Genomic DNA, 25,062 nt, shown 5'->3' on the forward strand with positions numbered 1-25,062 from the left:
AGAAAAAGACAGAGAGACAGAGAGAGAGAGAGAGAGAGAGAGAGAAAGAGAGAGATAGTATTATATCTCTCACAGTGTCGTAAGAATCGAAATGCGTCTGTTACCTCCCTCCTTCCTCCCCCTACCCCCTACCCCCCATCGTACCGAAGTGTATCGGATTTGTAGTCGGAGAAACGGTAAGAGCAATTTCCTCGATAGCACCGGTCGAGAGTGCAACTGAGGAGGGCTAACTGAGGTGAGTGCAAGAGCATAGAGAATGAATAGACTAAGAAGAGAGAGAGAAGAAGAGAGAGAGAGAGAAGAGAGAGAGAAGCCTGACACGCTTTGGTGGCTTTGCTCTCTGCTGAACAACGAGGCCGACTCGGTGTTAATTACCCGCAATTGTCTCTACGGAGAGAGAATCGCGTCTCTCTAAAGCGACCCCTTCTTTCCCTCCACCCTTCTTCAAAGAGCCCATCTCCTCCTCGTCACCCCTTACCACCCACCTATTCTTTTATCTTTTCTCATTTACTAAGCGTTAGTGTACAAACACGCGTTTGGTAATAATACGTTTGAAATAATTATCACACTTCTATCATGATATTATTATATATTATATTATATATTTATATATATATATTATATAGATATTAGTATATATTCTATCCTGATATTATTAAATTTTAAAACATATTATTATATCGTTTATTTATTTTTAATACGTATAGATATATGTTTATTAAAATGTTCTTGTTATTGATGTTGCAGTTATACGTTGAAAGATTTAGTTACACGTAGAAAATATAAAATTATAGAAATTAGAGAATTAGTTATAATTAGAATAATTATAAAAATTATAGAATTAGAAAGATGTATGGGATAAGTAGATAATGTGTGTCTATTTTGTTTGATCACTTCTTCGACACGTATCGATATTTACGTAATTAAGTAACGAGGATAATAACTTTATTAGTTGTAATATTATTTTTGTTCTTCTATATCTAGGATATTACTCGTTGATTGAGCAATTTCTTAAATTAACGTCGTGTACAAGATAACGATGGTGTACATTAAACGCAACGTTAATTAATCTAATTGAAATAATTTGAATAATATACTTGTACGTTTAAGCTCGGATCGAAAACTAGTCTTTGATTTAATTTATCAATATCATATATCTAATATTTAATTGAATTTTTTGCGTTTATTTGTATGCGTATAAATTATCTCTACACGCATATTCCGCTTACAGATTTAACGAGATTGAAATCATTTGTCATATCTGTAAAGTGGAAGAAGAAAAAAAAAAGGAAAACAAATTGAAATAAGAAGAAGAAGAAGAAGAAGAAGAAGAAGACGGGAAGAAGGAAGAAAGAAGGTAGGTAAAAGGAATGGAAGAAAAGAAGATGTTGGAAGAAGATTGTCTTCGCACACAATCTCAAGTAGTATTTCCGATTGCACTGACATCTTTTTCCTGCATAGTTTGCATCGTGGCTCGTTTGCTGTCCGCATTCTTTCAACAAAGAACAAATTACATTCCTAGCGTGTTTCTCATCGCCCTGGTAAGCTCGAATGTTAGCTGCCAACGTTAAGATTGTCGTCGTTGTGTAGTTTTATCTATTGTTGTTGTTGTTGTTGTTGTTGCTGTTATTTTTCTTATCGTTCTCATTATCATCGTCATTTTCATTCGCTCGCGAGAAAACTTATTTGGGAAATTAGAAACCGAAGCAATTCGCATTTTCGAAAGCGGGTCAAGAAGCAGCAACGCGAAAAGCGAGAGATTCTCGCTTTTACTAAAGGGAGAAAGAAAGAAAGAAAGAAAGAAAGAAAGAAAAAAAAAACAAAAACAAAAAAAGGAGAAGTAAAGTTGGAAAGAGTTGGGATAAAGAATACTCCTGGAGGAAGGCGAGTAGTAGTATGCACTAGCTATAATCACGTTCGCCGCGTGAGCAAGGCGCCATTTCTTATTGACGTAATTAAAACTCTCCCGGAAGAGAGTAGAAAGAAGAACGTTAACGATCGTGGCTTTCGTTAAATCGTTTTCAAGATGGTCGCGCGGTAATACGGATAATTAAGTACTCGAAAAATATTCCATTTGGATTGAATTACGGATTGCCAATAATAATAATAATAATAATAATAATAATAATAATATCATCTTCAATTGGAGATTTTACTTTTGGATAGATTTATCTATTCTCCGAAACATTTACTGATAATCATTATAGCAATGAAGAATGATTATTTTTCTATCTTAAAAAGAAATAAAAAATAATAATAATTTAATAAATATATTAATTATATATTAAAAAGAAGGAAACAAGTTAAGTGTTCCATATTACGAAATGTAAATCGTAAACGATTGTATTATTTTTTGAAACATAAAATAATATCTATTCCCTCGACAGACGATTTCGTTTCGAACAAATATCGTTAATACAGAGATAAAATTGCAATGAATGCATATATTACAAATAAAAAAAAAAAGAAAAGAAAAGAAAAATAATAATAATTTAATAAATATATTAATTATATATTAAAAATAAGGAAACAAGTTAAGTGTTCCATATTACGAAATGTAAACCGTACACGATTGTATTATTTTTTGAAACATAAAATAATATCTATTCCCTCGACAGACGATTTCGTTTCGAACAAATATCGTTAATACAGAGATAAAATTGCAATATTATGCATATATTAAAAAGAAATGAAGAAAAAAAAAGAAAAAAAGAAAAAATAAAAAACTACAAAACGAATAAATAAACGTAGTGTCGAACGTTTGAGGTGGCTAACAAGTTGGGAGACTTTTCTCATACATATATAAATACTACGTAAGTAGTGGTTCACACTTAATGGGCCTTTAACCCCTTGCCTACAGAACTCTCTCTCACTCATTCACTTACTCATTCACTCACTCACTCACTAACTCGTTCTACAGTGCATGGAGACTTCCGGTACAATTTTCCTATTGAGCGGAGGCTCGTTGCCCCATTAAAATACCCCTTCCCCTTTTCTCTTATACCAAGCCTTCGAAAGAGAGAGAGAGAAAGAGAGAAGGAGAAAAAGAAAGAAAAAAATAAAGAGAGAAAGGGCAGAAAGAGAGAGAGAGAGAGAGACGAGGTGGAGGTTGAGAGGAGGGTGGAGGAGGGGGAAAAAGGCTCGTTCTCGTTCTCGTTCTCGTTCGTTTCGACCTCGAGACGACCATGATGAATGGGGCTGAAGGATCGGTGCCCCGCTGCCTAAATCGAGCGACGGCACACGGTTCATTGATCTCCACCTTTTTCCAAGCCGTCCAGTTCAGTTCAGTTCAGTTCAGTTCAGTTCGCTCAACGCCGACCGACGTAACGGAAATTACGCAGAAAGCGTTTCTGCGCTCCGACGAAAAAGAAAGAGAAATAAAGAATGATAGGGAGAGAGAGAGAGAGAGAGAGAAAGAGAGAGAGTTTTCACTACGGAAAAGGAAATAATAAAATCGATCGAAAAAACGAACCTTCCTCCCTCATAGATATTTCTTAGTAGATGGTTAGAAAACCTATGACCTTTATCGAAATGAAACTTTCTAAAGAGTGTTGTATAGATATTGGGGTAATTTTTTTAAAAATATTGGATATATGAATAAAAATATATATGTCTATCGTTGATTAATGGATTTATTTGATTTGTCGTTTGTCGTCTAATAGAAATTGAACTAAGGATTTTTGTACAAGATTCTATTTGGAATAGGTAATATATATATATATAGTATATGTATAAGAGATATTCAATAAATAATAGAATTAAAATGAATTAAAATAAATTCAATAAAAAATAATTATTTTTGCGAAAGTTATATTGGGTTGGCAACTGAATGCTGATTTGTTGGTTGGCAACTAAGTGAGCATGGTAACTTTAATTTTTAGTTTAGTTTAACGGGGACCTGTAGGTTTTTATTAAAGTAACCATACTCACTTGAGTTGCCAAAAAAAAGGTCAAATTCTAAAACCAAGATTAAATCAAAATAAATAATGATGAATAGATTGGAAACGTTTAACCCTTTTCTATTTTAATCTCACGTCCATTTCCTGCATTATTTAGAATAATTTAAACGTTCTCTTATTCATCTATATCTATATATATATATAGATATAAGTATAGTTTAGAGACATATATCGTTTGAAGAAGGATAATAGTAGTGGCAGAATAACAGTGGCAAATACAAGATGGAATCTAAGCTCCAGATGGTATTAGCATGATACGTAATCTTGATGCATCTTGTAAAACCATGTAACTCGCTTTAACAAGCACTTCTAGAATAGATAGATATGATACTTGGGGATCGTACCAGTACTGTCTTGCACGTTTGTTCGAACTAAATCTCAAAGCTAGGTCCACCTACTATGTTACTATGGTTAGATCTTGTCATAACGCGTAAGACGAGGTGAAAGGCCATTTGAAATGCGAGACACTTGGCACAGCTGTCCGTTTCTATAATATCTGTCTAAACTTTTCGAATAAAGTCTTACGTGCTAAGCTTGATAAAGGAATCTACGAAAGACTATTATGTTTTATTTCAAAAGTGTATTGAGAGATATACCGTGTCTATGATGGTATCCCATGGTATTCAGGCTCATTCATTCGATTCACGTATTACAAAAGTAAATAACATTTGTAGAAGACATAGTAGAAATAATTGATCGGAATGAAGAAAAAGTATGCCATGAAAAAAAATGATTAATATATATATAATGATGATAATAATTCTAAGGGATAATTAAACGCGTCTCGTAGTACACGGCAAAAGTATCATTTACAGACGATTAATCTTTCACGACCGATTGGTTAAGTTTAATCGATCAGAATCGTTTACTCGACATCTTGCATCGTCATTTTTGAAATAATACTGGATAGAATGAAAGGTGAAATTGAAGGTACGTTTTTATTTCGATTAATGTTTCTCACATAGGTGAGAAAAGTTAATCCGAATCGATGAGCGTTTGGGGGAGAGCGATTATCGACGATTACACTGACAAGCAATTTTTCCTATCGTTTTATATTTTCCTAATGTGTTTTGTGTTATGAAAAAAGAAAAAAAAAAAAAGAAAAGAAATGTTTCGATCGATGAAAACATTTTTGCTTTTAATTCAAAAGATAAAAGAAACAAAATATAGATAATAATTGTCTGTTCTTATCATTTAAAGCAATTTCCCATTTCCTGTCATCAATGGATAGGAGAAATAATTGATATTCGAGTAATAGTTGTTAGACTCCACTCTATTCAAGAGAATACTGCACTTACTGCGAACGTCATGCACGTAATTGTATTATTCGATATAAACTGGGTAATGCTTGGCCCTTAATGGAGCAGCAACCTTTAGCGACTGTAGATACTCATAGTAGTGTGAAAAAAAAAGCATAGTGCGTTTTTAAAAATGAAATCTCTCTGTGCTTGCCTGCCTCCCTGCTTGCTTGCTTGCCTGCAACCGAAGGAAAAATGTATATGCACTGGAAAAAGTAAAACGTTCCTTAGTGTCACGTAGTTGCATTTTAACAGCAATGTTCTCTCTACAAAATCGCTTTTGCTGGTCCTCGTCGTTGTCATTGTCATTGTCGTTGTCTACTGTAAAGTAAAAAGCTCGCTTTGGAATGGAATTCTAGAACGATCTTATGCTTACGTTCCTCCTCCTCCTCCTCCTCACCAATCGAACAGAAAGAAAGGGAAAGAAAGAATTGTTTTAACAGAGAACTGTGTGTGCGTTATTTGCTCAAGAGATTTTTCTTCTCGATGTTGTTTTAAGGTTTTCCACGATAACGGAGGGGCGGGTAAGGAGAAACATTGTATTTACCATTTTTCCGCTTGAAATAACACAGTTCAGGTTGAAAAGTAAATACGTTGTGTGCTTCTGTGTGGTTTAAGATTCTAGAATGATTAAATATTACATTTTTCTTAGATAATCCATCGATCATTGATTATACATTTTTATTTTGTCGTTACTAAATTGAACATCGATACGATTAATCAAATTCCTATATGATTTTATAACATTTTTGTCCTACTTTATTTTTTTTTCTAGTTATTCCGATTACTCGAGAGAACAAGATATATATGTAAGAATTTATGTATAATGATATATTTAATGATAATAATAAGGTAGTATTTATTAATAAATACTTAACAAGGTATAATGTTTTTAAGAGATAGAATAGTAAGTATCTATAATCTAATAATCTAACAATCTAATAATAAGTGTAACTCCCCACGTACCGAAATCAACCGCAAGGAACACCCGAATCCGACTCGTCGTCGTCTATCGTAATCCTTCGCCGTTCCCCGTTGTCTTTCGTACCTCCCGTTACACTTATCACTCCTCAAATCTTATTCAACTCTCAGAAAACGCAACCCAGAACAGAACGCAGCCCAGCACGCACCCAGTCCTTTCCGTCGCCCACTTATATCCTACATCCCATCCATCGTCTCCCGTTGTTTCTCGTCATCTCCCTGGAAACTTCCCGATCATTCCAAGCCACGCGCAAATGCTTTTCCGGTATTTCACATTTTCGAGAACGTTCGGGAGACTTCGATGTAGCGATACAAAGGCGACAAGTCCGGACGATGTAACCTTAAACCTATAAACTAACATTCCTATCTAACGCTCTTCCTTTGTCTCGACCGGATGCATTCTTTCATTTCTTTCAATCACTTTACACTCATACCATTCACACATTCATATCTACACTTCTTAATAATACAAAACCCCACATATATATATATTCGTGATTCGCAGCTGAGCTTAAAATTTCTCGGCTTTAGGATCTAGCAGCACATATAGCTATAATTATTAATAATTACACGAGAGAGCAATTAGAACATTAAATTCTATATCTCCCGTAGAGACCATTACTTGGGGGAAAGGAGAAACGGAGGTGGGGGGGAGAGGGTGGGGACTAGGAATATTAGTCGAGAAAATTCATTTCGTTGTAGTAACGCTTTCTATTCATTCGAGAAATAGAGAAGGTTGGTTCGATCCAAGGATGGCCGCGCCCTGTCATACAAATCGTCTCGCGTTGCAACCTGTAGGTGCATTTGTAGTATGCGCCAATGCACGATAATACGGGATCTGACGAAGGAACCGATGTTTAACGCACGAGCGAACACATTCCGTGCATACCGATTCTGTGTCCCATTGTCGAACGCTTTCAATCTTCTCTTATATATATATATGTATATACGTATACGAATATTATATATGTATTTCAAGAGAGTATATGTATTATATTTCACTAATTCCACATATTTCATTTATTTCGATTAACAATTAACGCGTCTGAAATAAAGCCGATTTAACGAATCACCAAATCGCAAATAAACTCACTATCTCATTCTCTTTCTCTATTCTATATTTCCATGTAAAATATAAATATCATTTTATTCGATTTTATTTAAATTATTATTGGCTCGAGTAAAAAGCTATTTCGCATTTTCCGGACCGATGGTTACAGGATCGCATAACTTTCGAAATATTTATCGTATCTGACGATACTTGCCTACGTTTAAAGAGTCACATATCATATGTCGTATATCAATTATACAAAAAATGTAATATTAATCGAGATTGAAAAAAATAAATTAACAATTAGCTACCGATGATGAAATTACTTGGAAAGTACGTTGCATGTTACTTGCTTAAAAAAATTTGAAACGATGTAGGACTACGTTGCTGGAATGTGTTAATATTTCGAATTATATAATATTAATTATAAAAATAGATAAATATTCTCGTTTTATGTTTGAATGATTATTTAAACGTGATATGGTAACATTGAGAAAGTAGGAAGTAATCAATACGGAAGAGGCGTTTTCCAGTACCGCGTATTACGCTAATTAAAAACTATTATGCAAATAACGATAACGAAATTGTGGAATAATTAAATCGTACTTATACTACTACTGCTGCTGCTACTGCTGGTGGCGGTGGTTCTGTTCTCGAGGATGGTCCGTTGTTGCAGCAGGTGCGACGTACCCTCATAAAATATAAAATCAGTCCAGAATCTCGCGAAGGAAATCGTGCCAGCAAATTTCACGCGACATTCGCGAGAGAGAGAGAGAGAGAGAGAGAGAGAGAGAGAGAGAGAGATTCCACGAATTTTTCGAATTAAAAATGTGCGTTATAAAGTTCCTCAGAAAATTCCTTATTCTTTTATCCATCGATAGAGAGTATATATCGTAATATATTGAAAAAAAAAAAAAGTAGATTTTTATTATAATACATTTTCTTACGCCGATGTAATATAATATTTCGATGATACAAAGTATGGCAATATATTTCTATATATATATATATATTTGCTCATCGTAACGTTTTAATCGATCTCGAATTTCATACATTTCTTGCAACGTCAAGAAATTGTTGGGTATGAGGAGAACGTTTAACGATTATTCGTTTAAAAAAAAAGTCAGGACGTTCAAATTATTTGCCATAAAATGTGAGAAATATTATCATACAAAAGAAGTTAAATAATATTTCTCGATGGAAATGATATCAGGAAGATAATATTTCAACATAATAAATATATTTGCACATCTTGTCAGTTTTAATCGAGATCTCAATGCACAATTGTAAAAGGTTAAAAAATCGTTGGAAGTTAGTAGAACGATGAACTCGATTATCAGATAAAAGCTCGAGAGTATTTATTAACTGACGGAATAGGTGACAATTTCAGATAGGCGTGTACCTTTCTAAGAATGAATACTATAGGTAAATTAAAAAAAAAATAAAAAAGAAACAAAAGAAAAAAAGAAAAAAAGGGTTCCTATTAACTAACAGTATTTATTGCATCGTTTTATCGGCCAACTAGTTCACCTTGAAATCTAGGAGTCGGTTATCCCATTGTGGTTGTGCATACACACATGTGCACACACACACACACACACACACACCATCGAGAGATCGAGAAGTTAGGGAGATGGGAAAGGGTCGAACCGAGAGACGGCTCCGGTCCCTATTCGAGATAAAAGGGACGCATCCGGTCCAGCCAACCTCTAACATTATTCATAATGCTGGCAATCAATTTCGTAGATTACGGGGAAAGGACGACAGCTCGAACGAAACCCTTCTCTCCTCTTTGAATAATCGCTTCTCGTCTATTAGGAGAGTGCTATATAATTAGTTACCCTAATTCAATTGAAATTTCTTATTTGCACCAAGAGAGTATTTGATCATTTTTGTTTGAATATTCGGTTGGTAACTTTATTCAAACTCATTCGTGACATTTTATATAAGCGGTTTAAACGTATCGGACAAATTACTCAAGTTTTATTAGTTTAATCGGATTATTAACGTTTAATCGTTGATATTCAAATATCGTACTTTTAATTACGCCCAAAGTATTTCATCGCGAATAGAAGATTTTTTTCTATCGACGTTAAAACAACGTTTATTAAAATTATTTCCAATTTTGTCCGATACGTTTGGAAATATTTCTATGCAGTTATGTGTATTATCGATAAATTATATTAAAAAGAAATTTTTCTTTTTCTTTTCAATAAAATTGAGATCACAGTTTGTTCACTGTCGATAATTCCTTCATAATAAAATATTAAAATTTTATCTACATTTAATAATAATTATTAGAAAATATTTGTAAAAGGAAAAAGTCATTTATAAAAGAATACCTCTTCTTGTTCGAAAGACGAAATAACTTCGTAGTAAAACTGTTCGGCCATCGAGAGATCGATTTTAAGAGAGGTTCGATCTTCGTCGTCTCGATCCTTTTTATCTTCTTCTTCTTCTTCTTCCTCTTCATCTTCCTCTTCATCTTCCTCTTCGTCCCCCTCATCTTCTTCTATCTTGTAATCCCTTATCCCTGTTCTTCTACGAGGTAACACCTCGGTCATACTATTCTTCATTAGTTCCATTATTTTCAAATTTTGGAATCACAGTGACACTTCCTCAATCTTCATCCCCTTAATTCTATAATTTCACTAAATATATTTTATCACGATCATCGAATCACGATCCATTGTATCTCGATCGAATAATAATTATCACAGTTTGTTCGCACTTTAAATAAATCATGGAAGAACATCCGTTCCACGTATGTGTCATCATTGTTCTTTAAGGAAAACAAAATTCGAATAATATAACTTACAAATATATAATTAACACGTTTGATTTTACTTTCTTTTTAAACGATAATAAAAAGAAAAAAAAACCGACGAAAATTTTGCACCACGATCGAACTACTTAGTTCAAACTTTTATTTTTCCTATTACTCCTTTTTTCATTTTTCTACACGGATATCACTTTTCGTGACGGTGATACGAGAACGAACATTATTATTATCGATGAACGTATTATTATTATTTTTCCAATAGTTTTTCGAATTACGATTTAAAGGATGACCCTACCCCTCTACCACCCACCCCTCCCTCGCGAGTAAAACAAAGTAATAAAAATTCTAAATTCGTATAGATGTGTTGGAGTGACGTGTTATCTCGCGTGCACGCACGTTGGCAAACGCGAATGAACTGAAGCGAAGTAACGAAAGAACACGTAGAATATGTGTATATACAACGTAACCGAAGCTGTCCTTCTCTCTTACTCTCCCTCCCTCTCTGTTTTTGTTTTTATTTCTTTCGTTCTCTTGTCCTATGTGTCGGTTCGCTAACGTGGTGTCAACCTACACGCTAGATAAGCTTTACCATGAGTCTCTTCTTTGTGGTACGAGGGGAGGAGAGTAAGGGGGAAGAAAGGGTGGACAGACGGAAAAAGAGAGAGAGAGAGAGAGAGAGGGGGAGTGACTTTATACAAGGTGACCGTGAAAAGAGATGTACGTACTCGACTACGTTTTATTTTTATCCTCTGATTTTTCTTGTTCTCTTCGTTTAATTGTAAATAAATATACATACACACACACACAGTTACACGTGTATATGAATATTTAAATCGTTAATATAAGTTAACTTTTCAAAGATTAAAAATCAGCAGAAAAATATACGCATATACTAAGTTTGTTAATGAACGTACCGTGAGATTGTGAAATTTGAAAGTGTCGTGTTAAGAAAATGTAATTAAAAGATGTACGCGATATACTTCAGGCTAAAGATAAAACGAAAGAGAGTAAAAGAGAGAGAAGAAAAGAGAGGTAAAAGAGAGAGAGAGAGAGAGAGAGGCTCGTGAAATAATCGTTAGTTTTAGAACAGAGGATAAAAACGGGTGTAGGAGGATCGTTTAACCGTGAAAGAGAATACGATGCGGGTGTCGTCGAAAAGCTTTGTTCGGATTTCGTTGCTTTTTAATAGCCGAACACGTAGAGAGAGATAGAGATAGAGAGAGAGAGAGAGAAAAAGAGAGACAGAGGACAAAAAATATGTTTTACAAAAGAGAATTTAAAAAACGGGGGACAAAAATGAAATTATACCTACACGCGAAAAAGAAAAAAAGATTAAAAAAAAAAAAAAAGGGAACGAGAAAGAAAAGTTTTTGAGCTTGGATATGTGATAGGAAAGATTAAAAAAATAAATACAATGGAGAATAAACGAACGTAACTCTCGTTCGATAGTCGCGTAGTCCCGTCGTGTCGTGAACTTGTTTTTCTTTTTAAAACGAGTTTCGAAATAAAATTAAAAAAACAAAAAAAAACAAAAATCTAAAAAAGAAAGGAAAAGAAGAAGAAATGAAACGCAAAAGAATTAATCGCAACCGAAAGGGTTAACTCCGTTCACGTAGAGTTTTCTAAAGTTTTTTAAAGTGAGAAAATTTCAATTCCTGTGTTAAGAGAAAGAAAGAAAGAAAGAAAGAAAGAAAGAAAGAGAGAAAGAACAGCTTGCATTCGGGATAATACACAGCATGGTCCGATCGTTGCAGGAAATAATAAAGCGTAATCTATACGCTGATATAGCGGTTACCACGCGAAACTGGTTTTCACTCTGCTCGGCGAGAAAAGTGAAAAGAGATTTGATCTCTCTTTAGTTCTCGACGTTTGTTCGTTCGTTCGTTCGTTCGTTCGTTCGTAAACTGTGTTCGGATTTTAAAAGCTCGTTTTCTTCTTCTTTTTCTTCTTTACTCGACTTTACCATTCCCAAAATATTTCGCACTTTTTTTACTGCGGTGATTTCTCTTACGATAAAACCTTCCTATTGAAAAAGTAATACAATTTATCTCATTTTAGTTAATAATAATGTATATTGATGCTTTTAATTAGTCGACAAATTTTCTAACGATATATTTTCATTTTTCTTCTTTCTCTCTCTCTTTCTATCACTTTTGCGTATATTTTGAAAATGTTTAGGGAAAAAAAAAAAAAAAAAAAAGGAGAAGAAAGATAAAGCAGCGAGGTTTTTCTTTTTCTTTTTTCACATAGCGTCTAAACGGTTTAAAGGAAGCCTCTCGTGTTTTGCATGCACGGTTTGTTACAAGGGGAAGAAGCTCGATAGATGCTAATAAGAGAGTCTCTCGTGGTTGATCGATGACAAATTTTTGTACTCGTCGAAATAGAAGAAAAAGATAAAACAAAAGGAACAAAAAATTCAATTAAAAAATACCGATTCACGTATGTAAATAAACATTTCACTAGCCTTATCGTTTATTCAGATATATATTCACACTTTCATTGATAATCATAAAAGGAAGAATAAGAGTGGTGCGAATTGTAAAGAGAGGAAGAGAAGAGAATAGAAGAAAAGAGCAGTGAAGAGAGATAGAATAAGAAACGGATTCTCGATATAAGAAAGAGAGAGAGAGAGAGAGAGAGGTCGTTGAAAATTGTCGAGTCGTGTCGTCGAGTCGTAAAATCGCATATCTTCGATTCGATGTGTCGCGTACGAAAGTAAGTAAGTAAGTATATATACGTAGATAGGTAGATAAGTATATATATAGGAATATGTTAGAAACATATGTGTATATACTCGTGCGACACGTGTGCGCTCACGTGCGACGATAAAACGACCTGTGTTCACTGAGAAGCCCAGGGTACGAGTCGTTGCACCTTGCATCGCGATAAACTTCAAGTTTTCGCGATTCACGAAAAAAGCTACAAAAATTGTACAAGGATGCTCCTTGCGTAACACTTTCTTTTGTTAAAAAAGTATACACACATTGGGGAAAACAGTCGTTTCGAGAAAGTGTTGCAATTACTTTATCTCGCAATATATGGAAATTTTCTTATCAAATATTTATCGAGTTATCAATGAAAGACAAAAATTGACAAGTTTTTATTACTATTAATATTATTAAAACAAGAAGAAGAAAAATAATTGTACAATTGATTATACAAACAGTATTACCCTTTAGTAATATTGCAAGAGGTGTAGAAAATGTGTGTAAATCTAATTTCCTTAGTTATTTATTCGGATTAGATATTAAAAAATCTTAAACGAGACGAAAAATGTTCACACGGCCCGGCATTTGTCTTGTTTCTTCTATTACAAAGAATGAGAACGAGAACAAATCTAAAGTATAAAATATTTGATTATTATTATTATTATTATTATTATTATTATTATTATTATTATTAGGATTACTTCTTTAATCGTGACAAAAGTTTTCCTATCGAAGTATTAAATTTCTTCATCGTGAAGAAACTACAAGAAGATAATACAACGATCTCGTTAAAATGGATCCAATTGTATAAAAGACAAGGAGAGATAGGGAGGGGGAAAAAAACTGGCAATCGTGTTAGTCGAACAACTTGCTAGCGAGATTAGCGGAGTAGCCATTTATGATCATGAACGAACTCGAAATGATGCTCTTTAACCGCGTCAGACTTAATCCAATCATTTTAAACGACGCTCGGTAGTCCACGGAAGTGAAGAGTGACCAACCGGGGTCAACGGGCAATTAGATCTGGAAAGAATAAACGATGGAGGAATATGCTATATCGGGAATGCGATATCATAGCAAACGATATGAATACGAGAATACGAGTAGATCTCCTTTTCATCGAACCATTTAATTTGTCTATTAGACATTTAAACGTCAGCCGTTTTTAGAATTCAAAACGGTGCTCGGTAAATTTAAATAATAGGATATAATAAATTTTAATTACAATCCAATTGTAAGATACGTTTCGTGAAATAGAAATAATTAACATATTTATTCTTGGATTTAAATATTAAAACTATCGAGAGATCGGAATAATTGGACATTTAAACATTTTCATTTGTTATATTAATATTAATTTATGAAATATTTTCATTTTGTAATTTATCTTATCTTATTTTTTTTTCTTTTACTTTTTTTCGAAGTTTGTATATTTATTATATTTAGATATATTGAAATTATTAATTGTCGGTAGTTTTAATATTAATTAAGAATAAATTTGTAATAAACCGATTAAGATAATTATATATATTATATTATATTAATATATATAATATATATTATATTATATAATTATATTATATTAATACCCTTAACTAATGCAATTTTTAAAGGTGTCGATTCCAAGAAAACACTAACAGAGTGAACAAGCAAGTAAGCAAGAAAAAGAAGAAAAAGAGAGAGAGAGAGAAAATGAGTAAGAAAGAAAAAGTAAGAGAGATTATTAAAAGTTCGTACGGGCTTCGTAGAAATGGTAACTAAACCAAGAGAGGATTCGATGACCCGATTCTTATGCACCGTTCAATCAAATTAATCCGACAATATCCGCTTTCTCGGGGGTTCGAAGAAAAGAGCTTGCCTCAAGCGTTCTCTCTCCGAAATTGATTACGTTTCCTCGTGACCGAGGTGAATGGAAATAAATGTTCCAAGTGTGGATGGTAGTTGCTCTACGAATTGAGTGGAGGAGTACGATATATCAATCGATCGATCGATCTATCGTTAGATCAATAGATCGATAGAAAGATATAAAACGTTAGATCGATGAATCCGATAGATTAGCCGATTAAGCAAAGAACCAAAGCCAAGAAGAGAGTTCGAGTGCCACGAACGGATCGTAACGTAATTAAGATTCCGATGGTGGGTATGGGTGGGTTGGTTGGCACGCGTGTGCTTCTACGTGTGCGTGTGCGTGTGCGTGTACCTATGTTAGAATATCTCTTTTCATTCAAGACAAAGATAGAGAGAATCGTGACGGTGAATCGTGGCTGGCTTAGCACGTTACAATCTTATCCTTTGTCTTTTCTTCCTTGGAATTTAGTAAAGAGGTGGCTACGTACTTATGTATATGATAATATATTAGTGTATTCGAGTATAAGAAAAAGATAGGGAAATGGTAGAGTATGTGTGTATACGTGAAATTAAAAAAAGTCGTTTTAACACTACATACTGGTATCTGTGTGTAATACTCGTTTATCCATATAAGTGTATGCAAGTCTAAGAAAGAATGCTACGTGTATACACGAAAAATGACGTTTTCACGGTACACACTTGCATACTGTGCGTGTATGTAAGTGCACGAAGATGTCCATATAAGTGTATGGAAGTGTAAGAAAGATATGTTGAGAGAGAAAGAAAGAAAGAAAGAAAGAAAGAGTGTGGTGCGTGCATACAAGATGTTTGCACATGCTTTGTAAAAGCGAACGCTTGCGATTGCGCAGGGTGTGCGCATTGCACTGTGCGCAAAAAGAATAAGAAAGAGAGAGAGGAGAGAAAAAACAACGCGCTTCGAAATAATCCAAGCTTGGAGTCTCCTTCTTTAAAAAGGAAGGATGAGAGAATCTTGTCGCGACGCTTCTGTATTTCTCAACTAAGAGGAAGAGAGAGAGAGAGAGAGAGAAAATATGCTTGTCGTCGGGTGTGTTTTCTCTCTTTCTCTCTGAATATATATATACGACAGATAGGAACTTTGCCAGAGTGGGCAAAGAGAAGTGGCAGGCACGGAGAGAGATGTATTCGTAAACGGCACGAGGCAAAACAATTTAAAGGATATACTTGGAACCGTCTGCCTCTTTCACGCCACCCACACGAACTACCATGATTCATCGTTGAGTAGTAGTAATAGTAGTAGTAGTATTGGTCGCTGAAGTTCCAGAACGATTCGACCGTGACTCCTTTTATGACCGATCGATCTTTAACTTGATCCGATAGGTTAGTTGTCACGAAACCTTTTCAAAGAAATGACAATTACTTTTATATTTAAACCCATTAACATTCGTGATTTCAACAATACGCGCGATAATCGTTTGCATTTATCGAACGAGTTATTTATTGATTTGATATGCGTGCTATGTGTAACAAATTGGGAACAAATTTGGGAGTACGTTTGTACGGAACATTTGAACAGTTTCATTTTTTGATCCCAAAACTATGAGAAATGTGAATTCGAGTTCGGTTCAAGATATCTCGTAAGTTGTTTCGTTTCTTCGAATCGTTATAAATGCCAGTCGTCAAAGATTACTTTTTCCCCAGCTAATTATTATTAATATTAAATGAAATTTCAACGTATTTCTTTCTAAATAAACTTTTGTCAGTCAAGATTAAACGCAATTAATATTTCTACCGATTAATAAGTTAATTACCGTTCAGACGTTAACTGTTATATTTGATAAATATTTTTAATCGAAATTTAAATATAAAAACACTATACAATTTTATAAAATAAAACAAAATCCCCAGGGTAATTCAAAGCTCGGTCGAACAGTTTTTGATTTATTTAATCAGTATCGCATATTTATAGCTTGAATGCAAATGGGTTAAAATTTTTTCTTTTCCAGACAAAAAGCATACGATACGTTTTTATTTAGAAGATGAACGAATCAGTGAAATAAACAGGAATTTAAGATACGATTAGATGTAGGAAACTAAAGTATAGTAGACGTTTGTGCTTTGCAACAGTATTGCGAAATTGTAGGAACGAGAATGAATGGGAAATGGGTCAAACGATTAAACTTGTCGAGCATGCACGCTTCTACTCATCTTCGTTCTTTTTATTCTTTCATTTATTCTTCCAGTTTTTTTTTTCTTTGATAAGAGAAGTCTTTGGGATGCATTCAAAGAGACTACTAGGATGTTCATTTGACCGGTTCTTCATCATTGACAATGGGTCCACACAGATACTACAATTGATTTCTATGATAATCTGATCAAAGTGGTACTGAACTGTATCTCTCTCTCTCTCTCTCTCTCTCTTTCTTTCCAACGAGTAAATGAATCATGCGAGTTACACGATAGTAAATTTAACGGAACGGGACGGAAATAAGATTTCTGTACTCGGGAGGTCCATCTCTATTTTTACGATCATTGTGTCAGTTTGTTAGAAAAGTAGTTCTCCCGACAACGTGTCTTACGAACTTTCGAGCATGTTTACATTCAAGTCCCACGTTCGAATGATCATAGAAACGTACCATGTAAAAGGAATTCTATGTGGATATGAACGATTGAATAGTTCGGTATATGTGTGTGTTAAACTTATGAACATTAAAGTGGGTCTAGGTCTAGGTAGTAGTCACGTGCTAACAAACACACGAACGAATAACTTAACTTACTTTTCTCTTAAACTTCAATGGTGAAAAATTTCAATTTTTTTTATTTCAATTTTACTTTACCGAATGAAAGTTCGTACTTTTTAACATTTCTTTTAATGATCCAATATAAAATATACACGAGTGCGTTCGTTACAAGGAATAAAATTGTTAATATATATATATTGTATATAAAATTAAAAAATAAATAAAGTATCCGAGAGGAATTCTACAAAAAAAAAAAAAAGAAACGGAATAATATTCTTGGGTAAGAACGTAAAGTTGTAAATAAATTGTCTCCGTTTTTTTCTTTTTTTCTTTTATTTTTATATCACGATCGTAACGGATCAACGACGCCTGAGAAGTAGCATGAACATTAAGGAGAAATTCAAGTGGTTGCGAACGAACTCGAAGGAAAGACGACGACGACGACGACGACGAAGGACCCCGTTTACGACCTGTAAAGTGATCCATTTCGACGAGTAGATCCGAACATCGACAAATATCTTTGAACCGGTGAAACCACGAACCGCCCTTAAGCGTCCTAGAATTCGCTCCAAACCACGAAACTTCTCTTCCTGTCGGTCCTTAAACCTTTGCCAAAGTCACGAGTATTCTCAAGGAATTTACCCCCCCACCAAACTTACTTTCAACCCTTTCTCTCTCTCTCTCTCTCTCTCTTTCTCTATTTAACTTTTTCTTTCGCGTACAAGTGGTTTACGTAAAATGATCGAACGAAGAGAACACCTTTCTCTTACCCGCATAATAATTTTCATTTTTTTGGAAAGAGAAAAGTAATTATAAAATCTATATAATATTATATAATAATAATATTATATAGATTTTATAAATATAATATAATAATTTTAAAATTATATAATTATAAATAAAATTATAAATTATATAATATTTAAATTATATATTAATTATATATTAATTATATAATATTAAATTATATAATAATTTATTAAAATTATTATATAATATTATAATTATAAAATATATAATTATAAAATCTCTCTCATTGTTTTATAACTGAATAATAAATTGATTACAACATCGTTGCGTATTATTTGCTTAAATAAAAATATAATCGAGGTATAAGATATATTCTCTCCCGTCTTTCTATTTATTTTTTCAAACAAGCTTCTTTTTTTCTTCTTCTTATTTTCTTTTCGAAACTCATACATAAAGATAGAAAAAATAACAAGAGGGAATTAAGAGAACGAAGAGAAGCATTTCTTTATAACCTCAAGGCCACTTTTGTTTACCGTACTGAAACCTCCAGTCGAATAATTTTTTTTTTTCATTTTTTTTTTTTTAAAGAGAGCAAAGGAGGCAGCGAGAGAGAGAGAGGAGGAAAGAGTGAGGGAGGGTCTATCTTAAGATAACGAAACCATATAACGTTGATCGAGTGTTTGCAAGGACTTATATATTTTTTATATATATATATAAAAATGTTGGTGTTCCGAAGGAGAGTTCCATAACGAAGTAAGTAGTATCTTTTCGAGCGTTCGTTTCATTCTCATAAAAAAAGGGCTCGGTGTGTGGTCGTAAGAGTTGCCTTTGATTGGATACTGCAACGGGTATATCCAAGTTGTTAAAAGAAAAGAAAGAGAAAGAGGGTGAGAGGCAGACAGGCAGACAGACAGAAGATAGAAAGAGAAAGATATATATATATATATACATAGTTAGAGAAAGAGGTTTATTAGATAAAAAAAAAAATCATCTCTTTTCCGGTACTTAATATAATTTCCCCTTTGTTTCATGCTAACTCGTTAGCCTGGTTATATTAACATTTCCAAAACTAAATATTTAATTTCAACGATAAAATAATACTTTATATTATGTTTAATTTGAATGATAACAAAAGATGATGTTAGCGTATTATGAAATTTCATTAATGCTAGGTAAACAAATTAAAATATTATTTTATCTTGTAACAATTAATTGAAACGAGGTTTTTATTATACAAATTTGTAAATAAATGTTCATATATATATATATGTGAGAAAGGTTTTGAAAAAGTTAAACGTTTTATAATATCATATTATACACCATGATTGAGTAATAATATTTCTTAAGAATAACGGTTTTGCAATGATTAAAATATCGCAGATAAATCTAATAGAATATTTAATTCGTAACTTTTATCCATTCGACGGTTTAGAAACTGTCAAAAAGGCCTACGATAGTTCAAAGAACAGTTTTTAAACGCATTTGTTCCGGTAGGCTTACTCACAAAAGAACGAAAGGTTCGTGGGAACCTTTTGAAAAACTACATACATATACATATACGGTGGGACCTACTGTGAGTCTCCTCTGACGAAATCCTTCTCGAGAATACACGTACGTAATATATATAAAAAGACATACCTGTCACTAACACATTAACGATATAAATAATACAACAAAACGCAAACAGATCTGTTCACACAGTCTCGAGTTTTCAAAACGTTTCCCATATCCCATAACTTTCTTAATCCTCTTCTTATCTGAGCTTTTCTTCTAAATCACACACACTCACTTATATATCATTATACGCATATATACACACACCACACATGTACACGCACGTGTACACAGGAATGTTACAAAAATAGATTTTCTCCGTTGTTATTTTGAACGTAAACGATGAACAAACACGTCTGTTTTACGAAGCAATTAAAACCGAAGCGACGAAAACGACTGAATAATTATCGAACGAAGGGTCGGTAGAAAAAGAAAGTATGAAAGGAAGAAAAAAGGGGACCCACTTCGAAATACATACACGAAACGTCAGTACAAAGCGGAAGCCGTCGCGCAACTGGTCCCCTCGTGCCGACTTGCCGGCCGCTCGGTACCTTTCGTCTTTCTTCGTGCGTTCTCGACTACCCGTGTAGGCGACTTGTGTTTTTTTATTTTTCTACTTCCCTCTCTCTCTTTCTCTCTTACGCCCTTCTTCTCCTTCTCATTCTCCTTCTCCTTCTTTTCCTCCTATCCTCTCCACTCTGAGAGAATCTTTCTCTTTTTTTAAATTTATACTCTTGTAAGACTCATCATGCTTATCTCTTTCTTTCATATCAGCATTGAACTCACTTTGACCTGTGCACGTTTTTTTTACCAGTTTTTCGAGCATAGTATTTCAAAACTGTGTTAAGATAATATTATTACAATGATTTGTTAAAAGATTATTATGGTTTTTTTTTACGATCATTGAAAATATAATTTTTCATGTTGAATTAGTGTCGAACAAGTGTATTCTACACGATTAGATGATTAATTGTTATTTCAAACAAATATTAAATTTCTTATTAAAATCGTGACTAAAATGTATACAATATTGAAAATTAATTTTGATTAAATATTGATTTTATCTGAAAAATTTCAAATAATGTTTTTACACGATAAACATTTATCTTTCGAATAAGTCATTGATTATTTAAATCGAATAATAATTACAAACGTAAAAGAAGAAGAAGAAGAAGAAGAAGAAGAGGTTCTTGATGGATTTTATTGATCAAAATATATTGAAAATAATTGTTAAAAATAATGATAAAAATAATGTGAAAAGTATTCGTAAATGGTAGAAAAGGGAATTATATTGAAATTGACTATGTGAGGTGTTTAAAAGCATCACGTTTTAACAGTCTCTCTTCTTCCGTGGGAGGAAATTTGCCTTTTATCGAGCGAAACGATGCGCGACGCATATGTTACCGATCAATCGGCGATTAATTAAAGCCTCGATTGCACGTGAATTTGCAGTTAAGGCAATAGGGGTTAATTAACTATTAATTGGCGCGCAGTGAACGAGCCAATTAGTGGCATTTTATCGTCTTATATGCGGCCAGTGCGCGTTGCTCGTACGTACGATATACGAGTATTGTACATTATCCTAACTGGATCGTTAAACTAGTAATAGATAAGAACCATAACTTCCCATTTACGTTATTAAAAAATTCACTTTACTACTATCTACTCAACACAACATTTTTGGCCGTGAACAAAAAAGATAAAGAAGAAAAAAATACTCTGCTTTATATTTCTTTTATCACAATCGTATTTACATATACGAATCATTAGATTGAAATTGTACGTTCTATAGTATAAATTATTTGGGATAAGTGGCATTGATCATCGAAGGAATAACAGTTATAATGCCCTTCCACGAATCATTTATCGAGTATTATATTATTTAACGATATAGTATGATTTATTGTGTTGGTTAATTGATTAACTGTCCCTTACTCACGTTCGAGATGTTTTAAATGTAAATATACGTTTATTTTACATCGAGCATTTGAATTTTCCAATCGTGCATGGTATAGACACGCATGTATATATTTGCAGTTATAAAGTTAAATGATAAAAAAACGGAAAAAAAGAAAATAAGAAAAATGATCTCGAATGCAGGTGAAATTTAGAAAACATTTTTTTGTCGATTCGATACTAGCGAAGAAATCGAGCGTACGCGAGAAGGTATATATAACTAGATACATATATATTATATATTATATTTATCAACCAATAGTTTGTCACCGATCCTTTATTTATTCAGTCAACTCTAAGCCAATTGCGTTAAGAGATAAAAGCTTTCCTCGTTATAATATGAAAACAAGTTTATTTCTATACTCCAAAGTTTTTATTTCTTTTTAAATTTATGTGTACGTGTGAATTCACTTTTATCCAAATAATAAAAATATATATTTAAATAGTTGATTTAGCAGAAAATTTATATAGATTTATAAATATGCATTGGAATGTTAAAGTGTTGTTTTAAAACTTTTCCAAAAATTTGGCAGAAAATATTTTTTCTTAGATTTAATATTTAATGTTTAAGTATTATATAAATGATTTATATGTAATAATGTAATAATTGGATTAGAATTTTCTTTCATTATTGTAAATATATGATAATACAATGCAAATTTTTTATCTATCTGCAAAAAGGGACAAAGTTTTTTAACAAATCTTACGTAATATCAACAAGTACCTATATTATATAACAAAATTTAAATAATATATTTTATAATTAATGTAATACATTAAATAAATATTATAAAAAATATAATATTTGACTTTATTATTTTACTTTACTATTTTTCATTACTTTACACCATTCGCGAATCTGTTTAACTTATTTAAATTATACCAGGATATATTAAATAAATAAAATAAGATTAGCAACAGATTTAGACGAATGTTACATTAACTGATTAGAATCTCGAATATCGCAAATCGAATCTTTCGATTGCAGAGATACGAACAAGCGATTTTCTAGTTCCATGAATGCTCGACTCGTATCAACCTTAACGTCGTTTCGTTCAATTACCAAGTGCATAAACATAATGTAAATTTAGAGCAACGTAACAGTAGTAAGAGGTATAGAGAGAGTATATACAATACAGAGCATATAACTCATGTATAATGCAGAAACACAACGGATAGGACGTTACAATGCGATATTGCACCGTACGCGTTGTGTATCGATCTCGGTTTCCATCCCCCAAGTTTCCCTCAGATTTCCCATCTAACTAACGGCCAAAATTCTTCCTATCTCGCGTGGTAACATTGTCAGTTCGTTTTCATTTTCTAATTTTATCGAACTCGACGGAAATGATTTTTTACAGTTCGTTAAATTATAAGATAGCGAAATGATTCGAATTCAAGTAAGCAAGATTGATTAAAAATAAATGAGTTAAAAAAGAGAGAGAGAGAGAAAGATTAACAATTAGAGTGGATTTAAGAAATGAGTCATATCGATCGATTTAAATTGGAATATTCAACGAGAGAAGAATATTTATAAGTTTTCAGAATGGAATTGGAATCATTGTCGAAATTTTAAATCATATATTTATAATCTTATGTTACTAACTTGGAATGTAATTTTTGATTAAAAATATTTTGTGATAGGAATAAAAATTGTAATCTTAAAATATCTTTAAAAGAAAATGAAGTTATCACGTGGACAGAATTATTTTGTTCAAATCGCAATTAAGATAATTGTTTAGATTTTTTATTACAATCGTATGTTATTTGTAGATCTTGAAAATACTTTTAACGAAGAGAAGAATAAATGCGGCAAGGGTTGAGAATCACTGGGTTAAATGATCCGATTGATCCTTCGTGATTCGCGTGAATAGACAACAAATTTAATTTCATCATTTCCATCAATTCGAAAACGAACGAAGAATCTAAGAAGAGTAATGACGAAACTTGAGCATTAATTATCCTTTGATTTGTAACTTCATTTTTAATGAGATAAAAGAGGATGAAAGTATTACGATATATTTTATCGATGGAAAGGAAGAAAAGGGCCACACCTTTTGAGATCAACGATATCAAGGATGGAATGCAGCTTATCTGGTTATCAATGGAATGCAAGGCTTTCGCATCTACGTATAGTAAACTTGCCACGACTCGGGGAGTCGTCTAACGCGTTGCACGCACACACACACACATATACATACACAAACTCACACGAATAATAATATTGGACTTGAAACCTGAGGCGTACTCGATTCCTCTCGCACGATATTGTAGATTTGGATCGACAGAATTTGAAGTGCACTTTCAAACCTTTTTACCTTAGACTTGTCTTTTGAAAATCTATTGAATGAGAGATAAAAAGGTAAAGAAGGAAGAAATCAAGTTGTTTGCGTTGACGTGCAATAAAGGTTTACACAAGTTGTACCTTGCCGTTGATAGTAATGGTAATAACAGGGTAATAGAGATGACGACGACGACGACGACGACGACGATGATGATGATGATGATGATGATGATGATGATGATGATGTTGATGATGATGACGACGACTATAACGACGACTAGCAGAATACTGCTAGCGTTAGTGACGGTGATTATGACGATAATGTTAACAACGAGCCATCAGGAAGATTGTACCGGTCGACATTAAGAATTTTCTTGATCATATACTTCAACTTACTTTATTACTTTAATTAGCAATTTACTTTTATTTTAAAAAGAAACAATTATATGTATTTGATATACGTTTATCAATATACTAATATGAAAACGATTATAATATTCGTTCGCGATTCCATTTGATTAGCCAAGAGATTACAGTTTCTAAACTCGTAAGTCGACAACAAAAATTGATACTAATACCTTTGATCACGCAACGTGGGATGTAAATGATTCATTTCTTAAGAGGATTAGAATACTTATAGGACTAGTATAATTAGAACAATGAGAATTGCATATAGCTTATCCTTATCTTTTACTCTTTCTCTCTTTCTCTCTCTTTCTCTCACACCCTCCCTCTAACTCTGTCTGTGTAATGGTATATAACTAGTTGGTTCGATGATATTACTCACTTTCCCAGCTACAAATTTACTTAGCAATTAAGCAATTAGCGGGCTACCGCTAATTGACTGATTAAGTAGCCCACTCGTCGAGAGGGAGTTAGATTGATACCGGTGGTGGGTTCGTCGAAGCGAATCAACGATCCAGGAAATGTTGCTGCTACTGCTGCTGTTCGAGCGGGACATTCAAACTGGGAACAATTTCTGTGTGTGTATGTGTGTCTGTCTGTCCGTCCGTCTATCCGTCTCCGTGTGTGCTTTGTCTACTAACTCTCTTTCTATATCCGTATACATATATAATCCTTTATATACATATACACATACACACGAACGATTCGCGGTACCGTTGATTAGCTATCACCTAACCGAAAATGAGTTACCCTTCGTTAGTGCGAT

At 33.2% G+C, this 25,062-nt stretch overlaps 1 protein-coding gene and 1 long non-coding RNA gene across 9 annotated transcripts in view; one reads left to right on the forward strand and one right to left on the reverse strand.

The window, feature by feature from the left end:
• The window catches only part of LOC122524374 (dystrophin, isoforms A/C/F/G/H-like), a 352,972-nt gene that overhangs the window by 14,224 nt on the left and 313,686 nt on the right, over nucleotides 1-25,062 (reverse strand). The gene's annotated exons all lie outside the window — the stretch shown is intronic.
• On the forward strand, nucleotides 12,715-14,446 carry LOC122524416. Its single transcript, XR_006305537.1, has 2 exons — nucleotides 12,715-12,786; nucleotides 14,393-14,446. It is a non-coding gene; the product is annotated as an uncharacterized LOC122524416 (long non-coding RNA).

The sequence above is a fragment of the Polistes fuscatus genome, unplaced genomic scaffold (assembly GCF_010416935.1).
Source record: "Polistes fuscatus isolate 324 unplaced genomic scaffold, CU_Pfus_HIC Scaffold10, whole genome shotgun sequence".
In the NCBI taxonomy this organism is placed as follows: Eukaryota; Metazoa; Arthropoda; class Insecta; order Hymenoptera; family Vespidae; genus Polistes; species Polistes fuscatus.